The following is an 18605-nucleotide window of genomic DNA, read 5'->3' as shown; positions in this document are numbered from 1 at the left end:
AACAGAAACAGAGGTCTGTCTGGCTTTTAAAGAGATGCTCCTCTTTTTTTGAGACCACACTCCACAAAGTAAATCCTGCAGGCTCTAGTGATCTTATCTTGATTATTTTTCCATTGATGTGGTCAAGTACTGTAAAGAAGTACCTCGATAAGCTGCAGCCCAGAACAGAGCGGCACGTTTAGCTCGTCATTGGAATTAGAGGGCTCCTATCAATACTATGCATGCCAGTCTCCCCTGGCCTAGATTTGAGGAAAGACTGACTGTATCGCTTCTTGTTTTTATAAGAAACATTAATGTGCTGCAAATAGTTTCTATAGTCAACTTACACACAGCACTGACACACACTTACTCCACCAGACATGCCACCAGGGGTCTTTTCACAGTCTCCAGTTATTTATATTTTTATTTGTTATGGATCCCCATTAGCTGCTGCCAAGGCAGTTGTACAATTTTAGAAACATTACATTACATTCGCAACAGACTTCACAACACATTAAGTGTGTGCCCTCAGGCCCCTACTCTACTACCACATATCTACAACACAAAACGTACGTGTGTGTAAAGTGCGTATGTTATTGTGTGTTTGTATACATGTGTCTGTGTCTGTTTGTGTTGCTTCACAGACCCTGCTGTTCCATTTTTACTGCCTGCATCAATTACTTGATGTGGAATAGAGTTCCATGTAGTCATGGCTCTATGTAGTACTGTGCACCTCCCATAGTCTGTTCTGGACTTGGGGACTGTGAAGAGACCTCTGGTGGCATGTCTTGTGGGGTATGGATGGGTGACCAGGCTGTGTGCCAGTAGTTCAAACATATAGCTTGGTGCATTCAACATGTCAATTCCTCTCACAAATTCAAGTAGTGATGAAGTCAATCTCTCCTCCACTTTGAGCAAGGAGAGATTGACATTCATATAATTAATGTTAGCTCTCTGTGTACATCTATGGGCCAGCCGTGGTGCCCTATTCTGAGCCAATTGCAATTTGCAAATTGCAAAGTCCCTCTTTGTGGCACCTGACCACAACTGAACAGTAGTCCAGGGGCGACAAAACTAGGGCCTGTAGGACCTGCCTTGATAGTGTTTTTTTAAGAAGGCAGAGCAGTGCTTTATTATGGACAGACTTCTCCCCATCTTAGCTACTGCTGTATTAATATGTTTTGACCATGATAGTTCCCAATCCAGAGTTACTCCAAGCAATTTAGTCACCTCAACTTGCTCAATTTCCACATAATTAATTACAAGATTTAGTTGAGGTTTAGGATTTAGTGAATGATTGTCCTAAATACAATGCTTTTAGTTTTTCAAATATTTAGTCCTAACTTATTCCTTGCCGCCCATTCTGAAACTAACTGCAGCTCTTTGTTAAATGTTGCAGTCATTTCAGTCGCTGGCATGTCAGTGGCATGTCATTAGTAAAGACTGGAAAAGGCTGCCCTGGGGAATTGATTCTACCTGGATTATGTTGGTGAAGCTTCCATTACAGAACACTCTCTATGTTCTGTTAGACACATAACTCGTTATCTGCAATATAGCAGGGGGTGTAAAGCTGTAACACATTTGTTTTTCCAACAGCAGAGTATAATCGATAATGTCAAAAGCCGCACTGAAGTCTAACAAAACAGCCCCCACAGTATTTTTTATCATTAATTACTCTGTGGCAATCATCAGTCATTTGTGTAAGTGCTGAGCTCGTTGAATTTCCTGTCCTATAAATGTGCTGTGCTGAAAGTCTGTTGTCAATTTGTTTACTGTGAAATGGCAAAGCATCTGGTCAAACACATTTTTTTTCCAGAAGTTTACTAAGGGTTGGTAACAGGCTGATTGGTTGGCTATTTGAGCCAGTAAAGGGGCTTTACTATTCTTAGGTAGAGGAATTACTTTTGCTTTACTCCATGCCTGAGGGCACACACTTTCTAGTAGGCTTAAATTGAAGATATGAAAAATAGGAGTGGCAATATCATCCTCTATTATCCTCAGTGATTTCCATCATGGTGGCTTGTCATTGTTGATAGACAACAATAATTTGTTCACCTCTTCCACACTCACTTTACGGAATTCAAAATTACAATGCTTGTCTTTCATAATTTGGTCACATATACTTGAATTAACTCATTAACTTGGGGCACCATGGGAAAACTATTTTTTTATTGAGAATCTATTCCCAAATTAACTCAAAGAATATCAGAATATCGATTTTAAAACAGACGCTAATTAACCAGTTACTTCTACAAGCTCGCTCTGAATGTCGTATAGTCCGTGAATCTGCACGGAACAGGGTCTCACCAATGAGTTCGTACCACACCAATCTTAGTTCAATATTTATTTACGAGAAAGCTAAAATGATGATAAAAGATAGACATAGACAACACATATTATAGGCTATTTATTAGAACTTGGTATAACAGGCCAACACACTATGGTATGTGTTACCCAAAATGGGGATTTCAAAGAGAGAGAGGAAAAAGAAAGTACACGAGAGAATTATACATTTGGGTGAATTTGTCAGCTATGCTATTCTAACCCGAGCCTTGCCTCAATCTGCCGCTCTTATGGGTCAGAATATAATGATGTAATTACGTGAGGAAGATCTCAGAGGATTCTCTGCACAGACCGTTCAGGTTGCTCGATGATGCAAAAACTCCGGCGCACCTCTCTGATTGTCCTCCGATGTCAGTGTCCTTTTGGCTTAGGAGTCTGTTCCCTCACCCTTGCTCTGGAAGGGGTCTGGAAGGACAGACAACTCTGTAGCTCAGAGCTCACAGCATTGGAATGAAACAGTGTAGATACCATGATTCGATGGGAGGTTGAGGCTGGATGGTTCGACTTGAATTCACCTGCTTAGACCAGCCTTCACATTTCATCTTTCCCAAAACATTCTCTTTGATTTGGATATTTTCCATACAATGTACAATATATAAACATCAAACATATACTAGGAAAACTCTTCACGTTAATGTTATCGTAATAACGTCATCTATTAACCTTTAATAACAAAACAAAAATGACATACATTTTCATATTCCATCTATCGTCATGACCACCATTGTGGCTGACGGAAACCACTGTTCCAAAGTCCCTTTATTTAATGTTAATGTTCTGAGGCTGGTTCTCCATAGTAACAGGACAAAGGAAATTGTCTGTGGCCTGAGATTTACCAGAGGCGTGAGGGGTCATAAAACCCCCACATCTTCAGACCCCTATATCTCTCCTCCTCTGTTGGGGTTGAGAGATAATCAGTAGGGTTGTGGTCTCCTGTAACCTGACCTGATCAGGACAGTCATGACAGGAGTTAAAGTAAAAGTTGTCCAAATTATAAATAGTACAGTACAGATACACCAAAAAATTACTTAAGTAGTACTTTGAAGTATTTTTACTCAATTATTTTACACTACTGGAACTGCCAAATACAAAGGCCTGGAAAAGGGAATTGAGAAATCAGCCCATTCCAACCCCTCACACAATTTGTTGAGCCTTTCACGGGAAGTAGGATAGAGTACGACCTCCCACAGCAGGCAGTGCCCTGTCAGATCCAGAGAGAGGGAAAGGAGCCAAACTCGACTACGAAACTGCTGCCGGAGTCAGTGTAGTTGGAGACAGCGTAGTTGGAGACAGCGTAGTTGGAGTCAGTGTACTTGGAGTCAGCGTACTTGGAGTCAGCGTACTTGGAGTCAGCGTAGTTGGAGTCAGCGCAGTTGGAGACAGCGTAGTTGGAGACAGCGTAGTTGGAGACAGCGTACTTGGAGTCAGCGTAGTTGGAGACAGCGTAGTTGGAGACAGCGTAGTTGGAGTCAGCGTAGTTGGAGACAGCGTAGTTGGAGTCAGCGTAGTTGGAGTCAGCGTAGTTGGAGACAGCGTAGTTGGAGACAGCGTAGTTGGAGTCAGCGTAGTTGGAGACAGCGTAGTTGGAGACAGCGTAGTTGGAGTCAGCGTGGTTGGAGACAGCGTAGTTGGAGTCAGCGTAGTTGGAGTCAGCGTAGTTGGAGACAGCGTAGTTGGAGTCAGCGTAGTTGGAGACAGCGTAGTTGGAGACAGCGTAGTTGGAGTCAGCGTAGTTGGAGACAGCGTAGTTGGAGTCAGCGTAGTTGGAGACAGCGTAGTTGGAGTCAGTGTAGTTGGAGACAGCGTAGTTGGAGACAGCGTAGTTGGAGTCAGCGTAGTTGGAGACAGCGTAGTTGGAGACAGCGTAGTTGGAGACAGCGTAGTTGGAGTCAGCGTAGTTGGAGACAGCGTAGTTGGAGACAGCGTAGTTGGAGTCAGCATGGTTGGAGACAGCGTAGTTGGAGTCAGCGTAGTTGGAGTCAGCGTAGTTGGAGACAGCGTAGTTGGAGTCAGCGTAGTTGGAGACAGCGTAGTTGGAGACAGCGTAGTTGGAGTCAGCGTAGTTGGAGACAGCGTAGTTGGAGACAGCGTAGTTGGAGAAAGCACCATCGTTGCAGACACAGTCAGTCCCAGTAATGAAGGCGCAGGTAAATCAGGCACCAGTATAGCGAAGCTATTCCTTATGTCAATCTGCTCCAAAACTCTGGCAATCACCCTCATCCACTTAACAGCATGCCACTGCCTTCGGTTTCCACGACTTATGACATGGGACCAGCACTGATTGGAACAATCTTCTTGGTGTTCTCAGTCTACTTCACTACAGGATGGAGGAGGAGAACCAGATGGAGATGACTTCCTTCCTCCTTCCTTCCAGATAGCAAAGAACAAATTCCAAAAAACATACAGTATTATACAGAGCCATGATTGCATGGATCTCCCTTCCACCTCATATAGCACAAGTGAACAGCAAACCTGGTTAAAAAACAAACAAACCTCACTGCACAACTCCTCTCCCCCATGGGACCAAGGTTTTGTGTGTATGCACAGACTAGTAAGTGTAACTGATAGATGCAACCCCCCCCCCACACACACACACACATACTACTTGTTAATGTTTTTAAATGTAAATCATAGTATTTTGTCTGTGATGTCTTTTTCGTCATGTGTCGGACCCCAGTAAGACAAGCCGTCGCCATTGGCGTTGGCTATCGGGGATCCTAATAAAATAAAACAGGAAGTCAATGAATTAAGGTGGCGGTCAATGGGAGAGAGAAAATTGCTACAAGTGTAGGCATGTACAGTAACTTCAGAAAGTTTCCATATCCTTAGACTTTTTCCACATTTTACAGCCTGAATTTAAAATTAATTAAATTAAGATTTTTTTCTGTAACTGGCCTACACACAATAACCAATAATGTCAAAGTGACATTTTTTTTAAATGAAAAGCTAAAATGTCTTGACTCAATAAGTATTCAACCCCTTTGCTATGGAAAGCCTAAATCAAATTCAGACTTTTTATGGCTGCAGGGGCAGTATTGAGTAGCTTGGATGAAAGGTGCCCATATCAAACGGCCTGCTCCTCAGTCATAGTTGTGAATATTTACATATTATTATTAGTATTGGATAGAAAACACTCTGAAGTTTCTAAAACTGTTTGAATTATGTCTGTGAGCATAACAGAACTCATATAGCAGGCAAAAACCTGAGAAATTCCACTTCCTGTTTTTTTTTCTGGAGGTGGCAGATTTTCAACCAAGGTCTCATTGAAATTACAGCGAGATATGGATGAGTTTTCACTTCCTACGCCTTCCACTAGATGTCAGCAGTCAATAAAACTTTGTCTGATGACTCTAATGTGAAAGGGGTCAATTGACACAGGAAATAGGCACCACAGCCATGAGTGGACCATGCTTTCACCAGGCGTGTTCACAGGGGAAGGACTTGCGTTCCACCGCTCATCTGAAGTAATTCTAATTCTCCGGTTGGAACGTTATTCAAGATATATGTAACAACATTCTAAAGATTGATTCAGTACATCGTTTGATATGTTTCTACTGACTGTTACGGAACTTTTGGACATTTCGTCCTACGTTATAGTGGACGTGCTTTGTGACTTTGGAATTGTTTACCAAACGCGCTAAACAAAGTAGCTAATTGGACATAAATAACGGACATTTTCGAACAAATCAAGCATTTATTGTGGACCTGGGATGTCTAGGACTGCATTCTGATGAAGTTCATCAAAGGTAAGTAAACATTTATCATGTATTTTCTGGTTTATGTTCACTCCAACATGGAGGCTAATTTGGCTACTGTTCTGAGCGCCGTCTCAGATTATTGCATGGGTTGCTTTTTCCGTAACCTTTTATTGAAACCTGACACAGCGGTTGCATTAAGGAGAGGTATATCTATAATTCAATGTGTATAACTTGTATTATCATCTACATTTATGATGAGTATTTCTGTTGAAACGATGTGGCTATGCAAAATCACTTGATGTTTTTGGAACTAGTGAATCTAACGCTCCAATGTAAACTCAGAATTTTTTATATAAATATGAACTTTATCAAGCAAAACATGCATGTATTGTGTAACATGAAGTCCTATGAGTGTCATCTGATGAAGATAATTCAAGTTTAGTGACTAATTTTCATCTTCATTTTTGCTTTTTGTGAATGCTATATTTTGCTGGATCATAGCTGGGCTTATTGTGGTTTGGTGGAGACCTAACATAATCGTTTGTAGTGCTTTCGCTGAAAAGCCTATTTGAAATCGGACACTTTGGTGGGAGTAACAACGAGAATAGCTTTAAAATGATATAAGACACGTATGTTTTAGGAAATGTAATGATGAGATTTCTGTAGTTTGAATTTGGCGCCCTCTATTTTCACTGGTAGTTGTCATATCCATCAGCCATTACAGGTTATAACAAGTCACATAATATTAAGTTGCATGGATTCAATTGGTGTTTAACATGCTTTTTTAATGACTACCTCATCTCTGTAATCCACACCCCTAATGGAACAGCGGGGACCGTGAAGAGACACACACACACAGGCATAGACACACATACACATGATAAAACACACACTACACACACATACACATGGATTTTGTATTGTAGATATGTGATGATAGAGTACTGGCCAGAGGGCACACATGTGTTGTAAAAAGTGTTATGAAATGTAATATTTAAAATTGTATATAACTGCCTTAATGTTGCTGGACCCAGGAAGAGTAGCAGTTGCCAAGGTAGCAGAGAATGGGGAACCTTAATTATTAAATACAAATACACATACAATTATCTAATTCGAGCAGTGAATTTCAAACACAGATTCAACCACAAAGACCAGGGAGTTTTTCCAATGCCTTGCAAAGAAGAGCACATATTGGTAGATAGGTAAATAATTTAAAAGCAGACACTGAATATGTCTTTGAGCATGGTGAAATTATTAATTACACTTTTGGATGGGATTTCACCATGAAGCCAATGGTGACTTTAAAACAGTTAATGGCTGTGATAGAAGAAAACTTAGGATGGATAAACAACATTGTGGTTTCTCCACAATTCTAACCTAATTGACAGAGTGAAAAGCACAGGCAAAATTCTACAGGAAAACCTGGTTCAGTCTACTTTCCACCAGACACTGGGATATTAATTCACCTTTCAGCAGGACAATACCTAAAACACAAGGCCACATCTACACTGGAGTTTCTTACGAAGAAGACAGTGAATGTTTTTACAGTTTAGACTTAAATCTGCTTGAATATCTATGGCAAGACCTGAAAATTGTTGTCTAGCAATGATCAACAGAGCTTGAAGAATTTATTAAAGAATAATGTTCAAACATTGCACAATCCAGGCGTGGAAAGCTCTTAGAGACGTGCCCAGAAACACTCAAAGCTGTAATCGCTACAAAATGTGATTCTAACATGTATTGGCTCAGGGGGTTGACTGCTTATTTAATCAAGATGTGTTTTATTTTACTTTAAAAAAAACACATTTTCAAATTTTTCTTCCATCTTGATATTACAGAGTATTTGGTGTGATTGCTGACAAACAATGACAATTAAATCCATTTCGAATTCCACTTTGTAACAACAAAATGTGGAAAAAGTCAAAGGGTGTGAATACTTTCTGAAGGCACTATAGCTGGGACTGAGATCACAACAAAAGGGATTAAAATGTCAGCAGCAGACAGATGCAGAGACAGAGAGAGAGAGTAACTGGGCAAGCTCTGATAGTGGGCACACACAGGACAATCAACATCAAGAGACTGTGTTTTCAGAAGATGTCAGGGCTACAGGCTGGTGTTGCAGAGATTGTGGAGCAGCCCACGCTTGATTTGTTCCTCGGGGATTTGGTGGAGATAGAGGATGGGGAGTTTTTGGTGGAAGAACTGACTCTAGCTTTCTGGAAAGTAAGAAAATGGAGGATGTGTAGGACTGTTTGCACTGACTGGACCGTCTCTGTTGAGTTGTTATGAGCCTAATGGGCAAAGAGAAAAACCTTCCTTAAAACGGTCCTTCAAAAGTTGGACCTCCTCGCCACAACCATCCCCAACCTGAGGGAGGGTAATAGGTGACATGACCTCTGGAAGTAAAGGTCACGTAGACAGGAAATCAAGTTCACATACACAAGAAGCAGTTAAAGGTACATCCAGGAGGGAAACACCACCAAGGAAATACCTTCAGGACAGTGGAAAGAAAATCCTGGAAAGAACTTGACTGTTGTTTGAGAGTTAGACATATCTGGCAGATGTTATGTCTCTCTCTCAGGTGTCAGCCATTGAAATGAAGTATTTTATCCTGGGTGACGCTAAGGCGCATTATCATTATCATCAAAAGATAGGGAGCAGCAGGTGAAAGTTTCCAAGTGGCAGTGTTTCTCGTATGAGACGGGATCCAATATGGCTGCTGGGGTGAAGGTTGATGGTGTTAAAGTAGGGGTCTTCAACCTTTTCTTGCCCAGAGACCCCTACCTTGGCAAACCGGCAACCCAGAGACCCCCATCATATGTTCACAAAAATGGTCCAATTGACTTGTGTTATCATCAGCTGAATGACAATGGCAAGGAGAAGTAATTAAAATGATAAAATAAATGTATTTGTTATATTATTTGATCATTATTTTCACCCCCCCCCCAACAGTTATAGTTGTAACTGGATGAGGGAGCGTAAACTCTAACATAGCCTTTATTCCAAACGCATTTTTACCAGTAGCAGCTGTTTAGCTGGTTAAACCAAGATTAGCCATGTGTTAGCAAAGATGTACTGTATGTCAAGAAAGCTTACCAGCAGCCAGCGGCACTTGTAGCGACTGATACTTGCAGCAGTCCAATGGATGAATCTGGGTTTGGCAGATGCCAGGAGAACGCTACCTGCACCAATGCATAGTGTCAACTGTAAAGTTTGGTGGAGGAGGAATAATGGTATGGAGCTGTTTTCATGGTTCGGTTTGGAACTAAGGGGCCGCCCTTAGTTCCAGTGAAGGGAAATCTTAATGCTCCAGCATACAATGACATTCTAGACAATTCTGTGCTTCCAACTTTTTTGCCAGCAGTTTGGGGAAGGCCCTTTCCTGTTTCAGCATGAGAATGGACCCATGCACAAAGCAAGGTCCATACACAAATGGTTTGTCGTGATCGGTGTGGAAGAACTTGACTGGCCTGCACTGAGCCCTGACCTCAACCCCATCAACACCTTTGGGATGAATTGGAAGTCCAACTGTGAGCCAGGCCTAATCACCCAACATCAGTGCCTGACCTCACTAAAGCTCTTACGGCTGAATGGAAGCAGGTCCACGCAGCAATGTTCCAACATCTAGTGGAATGCGTTCCTTGAAGAGTGGAGGCTGTTATAGCAGCATACTGGGGGAAACTCCAAATTAATGCCCATGATTTTTCGAGCAGGGGTCCACATACTTTTGGTCATGTAGTGTATAACTGCATCTCAAGATTTACGGCCATTGGTTGACAGAGAGGAAGGTGATAATTGCAAGATTAAGTTAAACAGCAAGGCAAGCGTGAGGAATGTGCATTATTGTGTCATGCTAGGCTATAAAGTAAATAGGTAAATTACATTTCCGCACATTGCTAATACGAAAGCCAGTCTCACTATGCCCATAGAATGGGAAATGAAGTGAATTATGTTATGCTTACTGGATGAAGTTAAACCAGCATTCAGACCAGCCTTCCTGATTAAACTACATAAGTTGTGAAATAAGGTTGACATAGTTAAAGAACATTTGTTTGTATTTTCTACTGTATGTATGTGACTCAAAATGTGTTTATTCTGTTGTTACTCACAATATTCATAAAAACATAGAATTTTTTGGGGTTGTTTTACTTTTTTTTATTTTTGCAACAATTAGATCCCCTGTAGTACCCCAGTTTGAATATCCCTGGTTAAAGTAACAAATTAGGCATAAGGCTTGTATCAATCTTTTCACAGACCCCCTGAAGTACCCCAGTTTGAATATCCCCTACAGTACCCCAGTTTGAATATCCCCTACAGTACCCCAGTTTGAATATCCCCTACAGTACCCCAGTTTGAATACCCCCTACAGTACCCCAGTTTGAATATCCCCTACAGTACCCCAGTTTGAATATCCCCTACAGTACCCCAGTTTGAATATCCCCTACAGTACCCCAATTTGAATATCAAATGTATTTATATATAGCCCTTCGTACATCAGCTGATATCTCAAAGTGCTCTACATAAACCCAGCCTAAAACCCCAAACAGCAAGCAATGCAGGTGTAGAAGCACAGTGACTAGGAAAAACTCCCTAGAAAGCCTGGTTTCTTCCTAGGTTTTGGCCTATGTGGGGTGGCCAGTCCTCTTCTGGCTGTGCCTGGTGGAGAATATAACAGAACATGGCCAAGATGTTCAAATGTTCATAAATGACCAGCATGGTCCAATAATAATAAGGCAGAGCAGTTGAAACTGGAACAGCAGCATGGCCAGGTGGACTGGGGACAGCAAGGAGTCATTATGTTAGGTAGTCCTGAGGAATGGTCCTAGGGCTCAGGTCCTCCGAGAGAGAGAAAGAAAGAGAGAAAGAGAGAATTAGAGAGAGCACACTTAAATTCACACAGGACACCAAATAGGACAGGAGAAGTACTCCAGATATAACATACTGACCCTAGCCCCCTGACACAAACTACTGCAGTATAAATACTGGAGGCTGAGACAGGAGGGGTCAGGAGACACTGTGGCCCCATCCGAGGACACCCCCGGACAGGGCCAAACAGGAAGGATATAACCCCACCCACTTTGCCAAAGCACAGCCCCCACACCACTAGAGGGATATCTTCAACCACCAACTTACCATCCTGAGACAAGGCTGAGTATAGCCCACAAAGATCTCCGCCACGGCACAACCCGGGGGGTGCCAACCCAGACAGGATGACCACATCAGTGACTCAACCCACTCAGGTGACGCACCCCTCCCAGGGACGGTATGAGAGAGCCCCAGTAAGCCAGTGACTCAGCCCCTGTAATAGGGTTAGAGGCAGAGAATCCCAGTGGAGAGAGGGGAACAGGCCAGGCAGAGACAGCAAGGGCGGTTCGTTGCTCCAGAGCCAATCATATGACCCACTGAAGAGATGAGTCTTCAGTAAAGACTTAATTAATAAGGTTGAGACCGAGTTTGTTTCTCTGACATGGGTAGGCAGACCGTTCCATAAAAATGGAGCTCTATAGGAGAAAGCCCTGCCTCCAGCTGTTTCCTTAGAAATTCTAGGGACAATTATGAGGCCTGCGTCTTGTGACCGTAAGTACGTGTAGGTATGTACGGCAGGACCAAATCAGAGAGATAGGTAGGAGCAAGCCAATGTAATGCTTTGTAGGGAGGTCACAGGGAGGTTAGCAGTAAATCCTTGAAATCAGCCCTTGCTTTGACAGGAAGCCAGTGTAGGGAGGCTAGCACTGGAGTAATATGATCAGACTAGCACTGGAGTAATATCCCCTGCAGTACCCCAGTTTGAATACCCCCTACAGTACCCCAGTTTGAATATCCCCTACAGTACCCCAGTTTGAATATCCCCTACAGTACCCCAGTTTGAATATCCCCTACAGTACCCCAGTTTGAATACCCCCTACAGTACCCCAGTTTGAATATCCCCTACAGTACCCCAGTTTGAATATCCCCTACAGTACCCCAGTTTGAATATCCCTTGTTAAAGTACCCAATTAGGCATAAGGTTTGAGGTTCAAGATTGGAGGGGGTGTATTCACGAGGAACCAGACAGAACTAAACGGGCAGAGAACTACCTTGAATTTGTCCAATAGAAACTCTCCTAGCAATGGAAACCATTTTTCTACGGTGTGGACCAATGAATACACCCCAGGAGTTTGTGAAATGCTAAATGCAGAGGAGTCACCCCCTCCATCCCATCGGCACCTCAGGTCCTCTGTGCACCCATGAAAATATTGGGTGCATTATTCCCCTTACTAACCGTTAACCACTATACACGGCCTACTTCGTTCATTCATTCATTATCTGTGCAAAACATGAGGTAACATGGTAATTAAATCATTAACATAACATTATTCATGATGGTAAATAACATACCGTAGCTACCTTTACTACTCTCAAACACTTTCTTTTAGTATATTGTCCATTAGTCAGCAGTGTTGACGGTAATGTTATTAGAGGTGTATTCATTATCTGTGAAAACCATGAGTTAACATTGTAATTAAATGGTGAATATAACATTATTAATGACGGTAGCTAACATACTGTAGCTACCTTTACTACTCTAAACCACTTTCTATTAGTATTTTGTCCATTAGTCAGCAGTATTGGAGGTAATGTGTTACAAAAGTAATGCTTTACTTAATCCAATTACTGTTGTGGATAACAGAGTAAAGTAACAAGTTACTTTTTTAAAATTTCATTTTATTTCAAAATGTAAATAGTGAAACATTAATGTTATCCTTTTTTTAGAAAAAAACTAAACTAAATATATTCACGTCACCAAATAATCGATTAAAGCAAACTGTTTTGCAATGAAGGACTACAGTAGCCTCAACAGCACTCTGTAGGGTAGTACCATGGTGTAGCTGGAGGACAGCTTGTGTCCATTCTCCTCTGGGTACATTGACTTCAATACAAAACCTAGGAGACTTGTGGTCCTCACCCCCTTCCATAGACTTGCACAGTAACTTCGACAATTTCCAGAGGACGTCCTCCAACCTATTAGAGCTCTTGCAACATGAATTGACATGTTGTGCACCCAATCAAAGGATCAGAGATTAATCTAGTTGACTCAAAGAGAGAGAAGACAATAGTTGAATAGTTTTGAACAAATTAATTTCTTTAAAAAAATGAAGGAGAAGCAAGAGTGAGAGAGATTGCAATATTTTTTTAAACTTAGCTAGTGAATGCAGCTAGCTAGTTTAGCATACTCAAACACTGTTTTTGATTTGGTGACCCCCCCCCAAAAAAAACAACAACATGTAAGATATTTCCTAACAACAAACCAAGGGTGATCAAAGAATTGAAAGTGGTGCTTAACAAGAAGGAACATGTCTTTGCCTCCGGGAATCCACTCGAAAGAAAAGCGATACAGAGAGGTGAACAAAGAGATGAAAAAGGCGAGATGCCAGTACAAGGATAAGGTGCAACAGATAATGTCACAGGGAGACTCTCGGTCTGCCTGATTGGGCATTAAGAATAATGCAAACATCCTCTTCAAAGGGAGGCAACGTATTGATCCCTGCCTAGACAAGAGGGTGTGCCTCTCTACAGCCAATGAACTAAACAAGTTCTTCACCCGCTTTGAAACAGGGGGCGGCCCAACTCCCCTTGCCTGTCTGGAGGAGGAAGTCATGGAAACCGAGAGTATGCTTGTCATCAATGAGGAAGTCGTACAACAAGTGTTCAAAAGCACTGGAGTACGAAAGAGCCCGGGGCCTGATAACATAAGTGGTCATGTCTTGAAACACTGTTCCACTCAGCTGAGGGTTTTTTTCTGCTCTATCTTTCAGCGGTCTCTGGATACATTGGAAATTCCATCTCTATGGAAAAAAATCTATTGCTGTACCTGTCCCAAAAACCTCTCATCTATCTTGATCAAATGATTACAGACCTGTCGCTCTTACCTCTCTCTTGATTAAATCTCTTGAAAAGATCATCAAGGCATACATCAAGTACATGTACACCACCAGACACCTTCTTGACCCCCTCCAATTTGTATACTGGTCAGAGAGAGGGACTGCTGATGCCATCCTCTTACATCTGGTGTACATGCATTTGAAGGCCAGTAAAACCCATGTGTGTATCATGTTCGCAGATCTGTTCTTGGCATTTAACACAATCAATCCATTGGTCCTCGTGGACAGACTTTGTGAGGAGACTGGACTTGATGCTATGCTTATTCATCTTCTGCACATCCATCACTCCAGTGTTTAATTGCTATACTGTAATTATTTTGCCACTATGGCCTATTTGCCTTTACCCCCCTTATCTTACCTCATTTCCACACACTGTATATAGACTTTTTCTATTGTATTATTGACTGTATGTTTGTTAATTCCATGTGTAACTCTGTGTTGTTGTTTTTGTCACACTGCTATGCTTCATCTTGGCCAGGTCACAGTTGTAAATGAGAACTTGTTCTCAACTAGCCTACCTGGTTAAATAAAGGTGAAATAAAATAAATAAATAACATGGATCACCAACTTCCTAACTGATAGGTCTCAGCAGGTACGAGTTGGCAACAGACTCTTGGAGGTGCACGCTACCTCAGTTGGAACCCCACAGGGCAGTGTTCTTTCACCAGTACTATACATACTGTATACAGACAGCTGCTGGAGCTGTTTCCCATGATGCTACCTGATGAAATATTCTGACGTTACTGTTTTAGACAGTCTTCTCGAAGGGGATGAGATGGAGGACAGACCAGCTTTGAATGATTTTACTGTCTGGTGTGAGTCATCCCATCTAAAATAAAATACATAAAAAAACAAAGGACATGGTGATTGACTTTCGAAGAAACCCTTCCATTCACACACTATCACTGCTAAAAGGTGAGCCCATTGAAATAATGGAGAAGTACAAATACCTTGGGCTAGTCATTGACAACAAGCTGTCCTGGGATCAGTGTACAGAAGCTATTTTTAAGAAAGGCCAACAAAGACTGTATTTGCAATGGAAAATGCACTTTAATGTTGATCTAACCATCATGGTTCTCTTTTATAAATCATTAATTGGGGGCATTCTGTCCTACTGCTTGACCTGCTGGTTTGGGAATATGAAGGTTGCACAGACAAATAGGTTGGGCAAGATAGTCAGGACTTGGGGAAAATCATGGGGCAGCAACAGCAAGAACTGTCATCTCTCTACCTGGGCAGAGCCCTCCATAAGGAGAATAAAATGGCGGTTGACTCTTCCCATCTACTCCACCCTGAATTCCAGATCCTTCCTCTGGCTGCAGGTACAGACTAAGGTGAATAAATAGGGCCAAGTACCCTCTTATTCCGAATGCAATTCTGCAACTTATTGCACTTAATACTTACGCTATGAAACTGAACTTACCCTGACTATTTGCTTGTAAATATCCTTGGCTATTTGTTTAACATTTTTAGATGTGATATGTTTTATGACTGCTGCAAGATGAATTGCCTCTCTGAGGACATTCATGTTTTCTCAATCGGAATCTGCATGATTGTAGTGGGTTTACTAACGGGTTAGTTTAGTATCTATGTTGACTATGACGCTAATATGATTATAACGATGTAGGCCGTGTGTAGTGGTTAACGGTTATGATATGAAGGTTTGGCTTGAAAAGGTTTTCTCACCTGGTCACAGAAAGCTGATGTGTTGTGCACTGAAGTCCAACAAGCGAAGTCCACAAAAGGTAAGAGGAGATAGTGTAGATGCGAGAAGGAATACAATGATCAAAGGTATTATGCTGTTATGTGGCTGCAATGAAATTAAACTGTGTTTCTGTGTAATCAGAGGTGTATTCATTCCACCGATTCTGTTGAAAAACGTTTCTCTAACGGAAGCAAAAGGATTGAAACGGGGATAAACATACCTGAATTTTTCCAAGAGAAACTCTTGATTGCAAATGAAGGACTAATGATTACACCCGAGATCAATAGATGCAGGCAAGAGTGTGCAAGGCTGTATTGTCACCTGTCTTTGTGATTGTCTCCACCCACCTCCAGGTGTGACCCATCTAATTCCTGTGTTCTCTGTTTGTCTATTGCCATTTCGTCGTCACGAATGTCTTGGTGTATTTGGACCATGATAGTTTGTTGGTGATGTGGACACCAAGGAACTTGAAGCTCTAGACCTGCTCCAGTACAGTTCTGTCGATTTGAATAGAGGCATGCCCAGCACTCCTTTTCCTGTTGTCCACAATCAGCTCCTTTGTCTTGATCACGTTGAGGGAGAGGTTGTTGTCCTGGCACCATACTGCCAGGTCTATTGACCTCTTTCCTGTAGGCAATCTCATAAACACAGCAACAAAAGAAACCTCCCTTTTTCAGGACCCCATCATGAAGATAATTCGTAAAAATTCAAATAACTTCACAATCTTCATTGTAAAGGGTTTAAAGCACTGTTTCCCATGCTTGTTCAATGAACCATAAACAATTAATGAATATGCACCTGTGGATCGGTTGTTAAAACACTAACAGCTTACAGACGGTAAGCAATTAATTAAGGTCCGAGTTATGAAAACTTAGGACACTAAAGAGGCCTTTCTACTGATTCTGAAAAACACCAAAAGAAAGATGCCCATGGTCCCTGCCCATCAGAGTATATGTGCCTTAGGAATGCTGCAAGGAGGCATGAGGACTGCATATGTGGCCAGGGCAATAAATTACCATGTCCGTACTGTGAGACGCCTAAGACAGCGCTACAGGGAGACAGGACGGACAGCTGATCATCCTTGCAGTGGCAGACCACATGTAACAACACCTGCACAGGATCGGTACATCCGAACATCACACCTGAGGGACAGGTACAGGATGGCAACAGCAACTGCACGAGTTACACCAGGAATACCCAATCCCTCATTCAGTGCTCAGACTGTCTGCAACAGGCTGAGAGAGGCTGGACTGAGGGCTTGTAGGCCTGTGTAAGGCTGGTCCTCACCAGACATCACCGGCAACAACGTTGCCTATGGGCACAAATCCACAGTCACTGGACCAGATAGGACTGGCAAAAAGTGGTCTTCACTGATGAGTTGTGGTTTTGTCTCACCAGGGGTGATTGTCGGATTCGCGTTTATCATCGAAGGAATAAGCTTTACACTGAGGCATGTACTCTGAAGCGGGATCGATTTGGAGGTGGAGGGTCTATCGTGGTCTGGGGCGGTGTGTCACAGAATCATCAGTCTGAGATTGCCAGCAATGACAATAATCTCAACGCTGTGCGTTACAGGGAAGTCAACCTCCCTCATGTGGTACCCATCCTGCAGGCTCATCCTGACATGACCCTCCTGCAATGCCACCAGCCATACTGCTTGTTCTGTGCATGATTTCCTGCAAGACAGGAATGTCAGTGTTCTGAAATGGCCAGCGAAGAGTTCGCATCTCAACCCCATTGAGCACGTCTAAGACCTGTTGGATCGGAGGGTGAAGGCTAGGGCCATTCCCCACAGAAATATCCGGGAACTTGCAGGTGCCTTGATGGACGAGTGGGGAAACATCTCACAGCAAGAACTGGGAAAAACTGGTGCAGTCCATGAGGAGGAGATGCACTGCAGTACTTAATCCACACCAGATACTGACTGTTGCTCTTGATTTTGAACCCCTTTGTTCAGGGACACATTATTCAATTGTTAGTCACATGTTTTATTTTATTTTACCTTTATTTAACTAGGCAAGTCAGTTAACCTGTTGAAACTCTAGGGGCGCAATTTCATTTTTGGATGAAAAATGTTCCCGTTTTAAACAAGATATTTTGTCACAAAAAGATGCTCAACTATGCATATAATTGATAGCATTCGAAAGAAAACACTCTGACGTGTCCAGAAATACCAAGATATTCTCTGTGCGTGCCCTAGAACGTGAGCTTCAGGCAAAACCAAGATGAGACGGCATCCAGGAAATGAGTAGGATTTTTGAGGCTCTGTTTTCCATTGTCTCCTTATATGGCTGTGAATGCGAGAGGAGTAAGTCTGCCCTTTCTGTCGTTTCCCCAAGGTGTCTGCAGCATTGTGACGTATTTGTAGGCATATCATTGGAAGATTGACCATAAGAGACCACATTTACCAGGTGTCCGCCCGGTGTCCTGCGCCGAAATTGGTGCGCAAACCTCAGCTGCAAGTATTTTTCCACAGAATTCAGAGAAGAATGCAGGCTTCCACGAACGATATATCAATGAAGAGATATGTGAAAAAACACCTTGAGGATTGATTCCAAACAACGTTTGCCATGTTTCGGTCGATATTATGGAGTTAATTCGTAAAAAGTTTGACGTTGTAGGTGACTGAATTTTCGGTTCGTTTTGGTAGCCAAATGTGATGTACAAAACGGAGCGATTTCTCCTACACACAGACGCTTTCAGGAAAAACTGAGCATTTGGTATGTAACTGAGAGTCTCCTCATTGAAAACATCCGAAGCTCTTCAAAGGTAAATGATTTTATTTATTTGGTTATCTGGTTTTTGTGAAAATGTTGCGTGCTAAATGCTACTCAAAATGCTAAGCTAGCTTAGCATACTCTTACACAAATTAGTCAATTGCTATGGTTCAAAAGCATATTTTGAAAATCTGAGATGACAGTGTTGTTAAGAAAAGGCTAAGCTTGAGAGCAGGCGCAT

At 42.2% G+C, this 18605-nt stretch overlaps 1 pseudogene; it reads left to right on the top strand.

Moving 5' to 3' along the window:
• The window catches only part of LOC135525059 (uncharacterized), a 33226-nt pseudogene that overhangs the window by 2040 nt on the left and 12581 nt on the right, over positions 1-18605 (top strand).

This window comes from Oncorhynchus masou, chromosome 31 (genome assembly GCF_036934945.1).
Source record: "Oncorhynchus masou masou isolate Uvic2021 chromosome 31, UVic_Omas_1.1, whole genome shotgun sequence".
NCBI classification, from domain to species: domain Eukaryota; kingdom Metazoa; phylum Chordata; class Actinopteri; order Salmoniformes; family Salmonidae; genus Oncorhynchus; species Oncorhynchus masou.
Note: the sequence above shows the minus strand (reverse complement) of the source record. Positions and strands in the feature narration are given on the sequence as shown.